A 7718-nucleotide genomic window follows, 5' to 3' on the forward strand; every position below is an offset into this window, starting at 1 on the left:
CAGTGAAGAGTTCAGTGATAAAGAAAATAAGAACATTGTCAGGAAGGACCTGCCTCAAGACTCGAGCAAATGTGGGTTCTCCTCCTCTGAGACAGGGGTCTCTTCCTCTTCAACTCTGGATCCTCCTGCCTATGCCTCCTAGAGAATTTCTAATTAAAATAATAATAATTTTCAAGGTGTAGTTAGATAATTTAAAAAAAAACAACTTCAAAGTCTCCTATTTTCTTGCTTAGTGTCCATCAGAGGCGCTGCACCTATAAAAAACAGAATAGATACTACTGACTCCTTCTGAGCATCTGACTCGGTCTGGGGTGGAATTCTGTCTCCCACTCACTAGCTGGGACCCCTGAGGCTCCCCGACTTTCTCAGCCTCAGTTTCCCATCTATATAACCCGAGGCGTGTATGTAGAAACGCTGGTCCGTTTGTGGGCAGCAATGCCTTGGGAGAAACTTGCTTGGCATCCATAAACTTGGTTCAAACAGGGCGCCGGCGGGAATCTGCGGGATGCTGGCGCCGCGCAGGGAGCATAGCTGCAGCTTCCCGGTACCCGCCTTCCAACCGCTGGGAGAGGGCGACACCTTGTGGGCATGTCTGGGACTGCTCCTAGTCCTCAGCATCGCTCGGCAAATGCCCACTTGAGCAAGGGCGCGGAGGGTCTTAGGGCACATACCACAGGGCCAGCACAGAACGGGCCGTTCCTCTCATCTGGGCAGGGTCCCCGTGTAACCAAAGCACACCGGACACCGCTGCAACTTGTCCATCCCTCTTTGGAACAAAAGAGAGTTGGTCGCAGCCCTACCTCCAGAAGTCGGGATGGAGTGTGGTAGTATTTAGTATTTCAGTTTCACAGCCATTCTCTGCGGAGGTGTTATGAGAATTCTTTCCCTGGGGAGAAGTAAACAACATCCACCCGCTCCTCCTAAGACCCCAAGAACAAACCAAAACACGATTCCCCCAGATCACTCTAGGGGAACAGTTTATTAGAGTTACTTACAGAGCATGGGGAGGTCTGCGCCCAGCATGGGTGATAGCTTCTCTCTGGCAATGTCAATGGAGCTCCTCACAGTTAACCTTCCCCGAACCCCCACCACCACCACCACACACTCCAAATAGGGCAGAATTGTATTGAAATGATTGGGAGGAGGGGCTGAGCCCCTCAGGTGAGGGGCTGGTGCCTCCATCACCCACCCACTTCTGTTAGTGAATGTTGGAGGTCCACAGTCCTGATAAAGACCAACCCGTGCAAATGGACAAATTGGACGAGGTAGATCCGATGGAGACAGTACACTACAACAGCAGGGCGGGGGGGGGGGGGGGGCGGCTTCCCTCACAAGCCTGTGGTAGATGGCTGGAGGGGATTTTTACTAGATGACCTCCATACTGGCATCAGGCTCGGTTCTGTGACCATCTTCCCCAGATAGAACGTGAGCTGAACATCTGAGCAGCGTCTTCGGGAGCCATCCTTGGGTCTGATGGCTGTTTTCTCTCTGTGGCTGCAATGGCTTGATCTGAGCAGAGGTAGGTGACATGAGGACAGATGTGGCCAACCCAGGACCTGCTGCTAGTCACACCAGTCAGTGTAGGAGCTCTTCAGAGGCAGGAAGGAGTTCAGGGACAGCCTGGGTTACATGAAACTCTGGAGGGAGTGGGGGCTGTCAACAAGCTGCTGAGATTCTGGCGTCTCTGTCACTGCAGCCAAGCCTCGCCTGAAATGATGCTCACAGTGAACGGATACAGCTTTCTCTAAAAGCTAAGTTCTCAGGCCGGAGAGATAGCTCAGCAACCAAGACCACTGCTGCTCTTCCAAAGGACCCGAGTTCAGTTCCCAGCACCCACTTGGCAGCTCACAACCATCTATAACTCCAGCTCCAGGACATCCGATTTTCTCTCTTCTCCAAGGGCTTATCACACACACACACACACACACACACACACACACACACACACACACACACACAATCTAGAAACTAAATTTACTTGGGACTAGGGAAGTAACTTGGTTGGTAAAGTGCTTGCCTAGTCTAGCATGTACAAAGTCCTGGGTTTGATCCCCAGCACCTGCAATCCCAGGACTAGAGATACAGAGACAGGGAGATTAGGAGTTCAACATCATACTAGGCTTTTTAGAGTGTTCAGTGACAGCCTGAGAGCCTGTTTCAAAAATAAATATTCATTTAAGTAAAAGAAATGTGCTTTTTAAAGAAAAATGTAACCTAGACAGAGTTGAGGGCATGAGGGGCAGAATATGCAGCAAAGACCGTGACAGGTGAGATCTGGGGAAACAGGGATCGAGTTGTTTGTTTGTTGAGACAAGGTTTCTCTGTGTAGCCCTGGCTGTCCTGGAACTCACTCTGTAGACCAGGCTGGCCCAAAACTCAGAGATCTGCCTGTCTCTGCCTCCAGGTGCTGGGATTAAAGGCATGCGCCACCACCACCCAGCTGGACTCGAGTTTTAAGTGTGACAATTGTTACTCCAGGTTGGCATGGCTCATGCTGGAGTCTCCCAAACGTTGTCCAAATCACACCACACACTCTGCCTGCCACCTTGTAGCCAGGGTTTGCTATTAAATACTCCCTCTCCTGCTTTAACCTCTCGAGTGGCTCCCTTGTGCCCTCAGGGTCAAGTCCACCCTTACCTTGGCTCACTAACTCTGCCCTCATCTGGTACAAGGGCTGCTGAGAGAGAACCAGATTCTAAAGCCAAAAGCAATCTAGGTTCCCCACATGCAGCTTCTTACATAATCAGCAAAGTATTAATTAATGCCTACCCGGACCCTGATGACAATACCCCAGAGAAGAAATTTAAAAATAAGTGTTGTTGGCTCTAATCTATCACTGTTGATTAGTGCAAAGGCCCACATGTGTTTATTGCGTTATCCAGCCATACGGCATAGCCCTAGCCGGAGACCAGCCAAGTGGGGCCTCCTGAAGTTGGCAGTCATGGTTAGATGCGATTTTGAAACCATATGGCACAGGGCTCCTCCGGGGGGTGAGGAATGTGTTGTGTCCCGGAGTCCAAACTCTGGGTTCTTCTGTAATGCCTGGGTCAGGAGCAGAGAAGAGGGCTCAGGCTGTCAAGTGTCTGCCATGCAAGCATGAGGGCCTGAGTTAAACCTCTAGCGCCCCCTAAAGGCCGGGTGAGGTGGTATGCTCGTGTAGTCCCAGGGCAGGGCAGGTGGAGACAACTGGATCCCTAGGTAGGGCTCCATGGCCGGCCAGCCTAGCAGAAGTTGTGATCCTCAAGCCAGCCAGAGACCCTGGCTCCAAAAACATGGGGGAGAGCTGGCAAGATGGCCCAGCAGATAAAGGCACTTAGCAGGCAAGCCTGGCTACCTAAGCTAGGTGCCCCAGAACCCACATAAAGATGGAAGGAAAGAATGAACTGCACTGTTATCCTCTGGCCTCCGCACACACACTGTGGCACACATGGAGACACCCCCACCTCCAGGATCCTTAGGGATGCCAGTGCTGGTTGACTCTTCCCAGCAGCTCTTGCAGCAAGAATTTACTCCATGCCTAAGATATGGCTAATGGGCTGTGTGCAGAACATGGGACCCGCAAACATGACTGTCAGCCTCTGACACCTTTGAGATGCAGAACCTACCCCTACCCCACCCTCCAGGCATGCATGTGAACAGCATCTCTCACAGCTCAGTGCTGTGCTCCGGGTTCTAATCTACACATGAAATGCTGTTCTAATAACACAGCTCTGAGAACGCTGGTGTGGCTTGGAAAATTCCATAGCATGCTTCCATGAAGATCTCTCTCTCCTCCTCGAAACAGGAAGTGGTAGGTGGGTTTGCTTTCCTCTGTCAGTTTTATTCTGTGCAGAGAATTCTTACGGCTATTGAGAGAGCCGCCGGCAGAGTCCCCGGGCTTCTCAGAATCACTGTCTGGTATTGTGAGTCCCCAGGCTCTGATGCCCAGGCTGGCTGAACAGCAGCAGCCACATATGGGTGCCTTTTGAAAACAGCTCCTGGGAGTTTGGCCAGTTTTGCAGAACCAGATGGATTCTAGTGAACTGTCATTTTAAAAGCCCTCCCACTAGGCCAGCTGTGCAGCTTTGAATAGGTTACTTAACTACTCGGTGCTCAGGAAAATGAGGACAGCCATGGCACCTAGGTCCACTGGGAGGTTGCTTTATTTCCCATGTGCCCAGGACAGAGCAGATATGCATATCTGGGTGACTGTGCAAAGAAGTTGACAAAGACTACCTGGAGGAGAGGACCATGGGCTCCACATGCTGCGTGAGCCAGCCAGCCAGTGCCAGGGCAGGATGTGTAGTGGGGGACTGCCCTGCTCATGCACGCACACAGCAGCCTGTCCGGTATGGTACAGTAGTCATCACCTCAGCAGCAAGGCCCAGGAACAGTGATGGAACGTGGCTTGGGTCTGTTGCGCCTGGTAGGAGGATGTGCCCAGTGTGTTTTTCCTAAGTCCATTTCTGTTACTGAGATAAAATACCCTGATGAAAGCAATCTATGACTCCAAGTTACAATCCATGATGTTAGGACCTTGAAATCACAGTGCCAGGACCTTGAAGCAGCTAGTCACATCCACAGTTAAGAGCAGAGACGATGAATGTATGCATGCTTGCTTGCTCATTTGCTTACTCATGCCAGCCATGGGCTGGGTCTGTCTGCATCAGTTAACGTCATTAACATAGTTAAGACAGTCCCCCACAGATGTGCCCACAGGCCAGCCCAGTATAGACAATCCATCCTTCACTGTGATTCTCTTCACAGGTGATTTTGGGTTGTGGCAAATTGACACAGCCAACCATCACTGTCCGCTTCCCCATGTGCCCTCTGGAGTGTCCAAGAGTGGTCTGAATATGGACAAGCAAAGAAAATCCATGGGGGAGGGGCATTGCAGTCATGCAGATGTTTGGGGTTTACCCCCATTCCTGTAAGAACCCCTCACCCATGTTGTGTAAGTGGATCACCCATGTTCCTGTAAGAACCTGTGGTAGTTTGAATAAAAAGGGAGCCCCATAGCCTCATAGGGACTGGCACTATTACGAGGTGTGTTGTTGTTGGAGTAGGTGTGGCCTTGTTGGAGGAAGTGTGTCTCTTGGGGCAGGCTTTGAGGTTTCAGAAGCTCAAACGAGGCCTAATGGCTCACTGTCTCTTCCTGCTGCCTGTGGATCCAGATGTAGAACTCTCAGCTACCTCTCCAGCACCATGTCTGCCTGCATGCCGCCATGCTTCCCGCCATGACAATAGTGGACTAGACCTCTGGACTGTAAGCCAATTAAATGTGTTCCTTTGTAAGAGTTGCCATGGTCATGGTGTCTCTTCATAGCAACAGAACCCTAACTAGCTTCTATTGCTTGCCTGTGCTCTGTAAGCAAGCCTGACATACACATCAGTTCATCAAGACAGATTTGAGTGTTTGGTTCTTTGGCCTATTGCTCACACCTTGACAGGGTGGCAAATGATTGCCCTCCCACCAACAAGAGTTCTGCATCAAGACCCAATCTGAAAACAAAACAATCAAAAATTTTTTAAATTTAAAAACAGCCCCAAAATGAGAAACACTTCACAAATAATAAAAGAAAGAAAATGTCACATCCCCAGCATATACTCTGATATACAAAATCCCATGGGGCGACCCTACACCAGTCAGGGGTGTGGCACAATGAGCAAGCTCAGGCCTCTGTGATGAACTGCCTCCCTTCCCCAAGGAGCATCTGGGAGGCCGTCACTAAACTGAAGATGTCCTTGGCCGAGCTCCGGCACTCCTGCTTCTGAAACTTGTCCTGTAGGTTTAGTCATAGGCATGACAATGACAGATTTGAGGCTAGTCACTGTCATTTTTTTTAAATTTACATCTATTTATCAGTGGTGTGTGTGTGTGTGTGCGCGCGCGCATTCCATGGTGCATGTGTGGAGGTCAGAAGACAACTCTCAGGACTCAGCTCTCTCCTTCCACCATGAGGGTCTCAGGAATCCAACTCAGGTAATGAGGCTTGCTGGCAAGTTCCTTTACCCACGGAGCCACCTCACCGGCCCTCAGGGAGTTTTTCACAGCAAGGCCATAGAAATAGATGCCCTTGAATGGAGCACTGACCACACCATAATGGTACCTCCACGAAGTAGACTAGTCTAAGGGGAGAGTAAAGGAGGGTGCTGTATGAGCTGGTCAGCAGACCTGACCCGTGCCAGGGCTCTGGAAGCAGCAGGGGTCAGGTGCAGAGCTCCACTGAGCACAGACTCATCCTCAGGCTCCCAGCAGTGGGAAGTCAAGGGGTGTGTGCAGGAAGCATCCCTGACAGCAGAAGACACCAGGCAGGGCCATTGGGAGCAAAAGCCCTGAGGTAACCGAAGGGTGCTGTATTTTAGGACCCAAGAGGCTGCCTGGGAGCGATGACAGTTACCAGGTGGCTGCCAGATGCAACAGAGCTCTGTGGACCACCATTGAGGAACCGGGTGTCCAGGCCAAGCGTGGGAAAGCATTCAAAAGAACACGCCTAGTTCTCATCCCAACAGCATCTTGCCGCCATGTGCAGAAATGCATGGAGGAGGCTGTGAGGACTGCAGGGGACCAGGAGGAGGGGTGGCCCATGAAATCAGGCCAGCAGTGGATGTGACAAGTGGGACAAGGCTCTGGAGGGGGTGTGACAGCCACAGAGCCATCGACCCTGGTATGGTGTGGCAGTGGGACACATTCACCCAGCTGTGGCCTCAAAGATCTGAGAAAGAAACCCAGGTTTAACCTATGCCCAGGGCACTGACCCAAGGCTGACATCAGTCAGCACACATGAGGGTAGCTAGGCCCGAGAGCAGGCAGGGGGACTGATAGGGACAGATTCCATGGCAGAAACAAGACAGACGGTCAGGGAATGCCAGCTACAGTCCCTGCCTGTCCCTAAAAGGCAGCTATATGATGCCAAGGATCAGATACGAATGCTCACAGCAACATCCTCAAGTAACCCCTGTGAGCCTTCCTATAGCAGAGCCTGTGAGTTTATCTCAGTGCACACATTCCTTACACACACACACACACACACACACACACACACACACACACACACACCCTTTAATTAGTAAAGCATCTTGGGTGTCACAGATTGCTCAGCACCCATTACTTTGGAGTGTGTATATGTATGCACACAAATTAAGACAGTGGTAGCATGGTGCCAATACCTCCCACCCAACACATCTCTCAAGCCTCCACGAAGCACACACTGTGCTATTCCAGTTCCATGAGGTTCTGAGAAATGCAAAAATTTCACTTTGGGTGGTAGACAGCAGTCTGGGAGGCACCTCTAGGTAGGGAAGGGAGGAAAAGAGAATTTTCTCAGGGTCAGTAATGTTCTATCTGCAGATCTGGGTGGTTACCCAGGTGTAAATGCATGGGAAACACTTTAAAAGATCCATTTTTTATTTATAATATATAATTTATTTTTAGTTTATGAACATTGGTGTTTTGCCTGCATGTATGTCTGTGTGAGGTTGTTGGATCCCCTGGAACTAGTTACAGACAGGTGTGAGCTGCCATGTGGGTGTTGGGAATTGAACCTGGGTACTCTGGAAGAGCAGCCCGTGCTCTCAACTGCTGAGCATCTCTCCAGCCCTTAAAAGATTTATTTTTTAAATGAGTGTGTGTGTGTGTGTGTGTGTGTGTGTGTGTGCCCTCAGAGGCCAGAGGCAGTAAGTTCCCTGACGTTGGAGTTACAGGTAGTTGTGAGTTGCCTGACATGGGTGCTGGGAAC

Source organism: Onychomys torridus, chromosome 4 (assembly GCF_903995425.1).
Source record: "Onychomys torridus chromosome 4, mOncTor1.1, whole genome shotgun sequence".
In the NCBI taxonomy this organism is placed as follows: domain Eukaryota; kingdom Metazoa; phylum Chordata; class Mammalia; order Rodentia; family Cricetidae; genus Onychomys; species Onychomys torridus.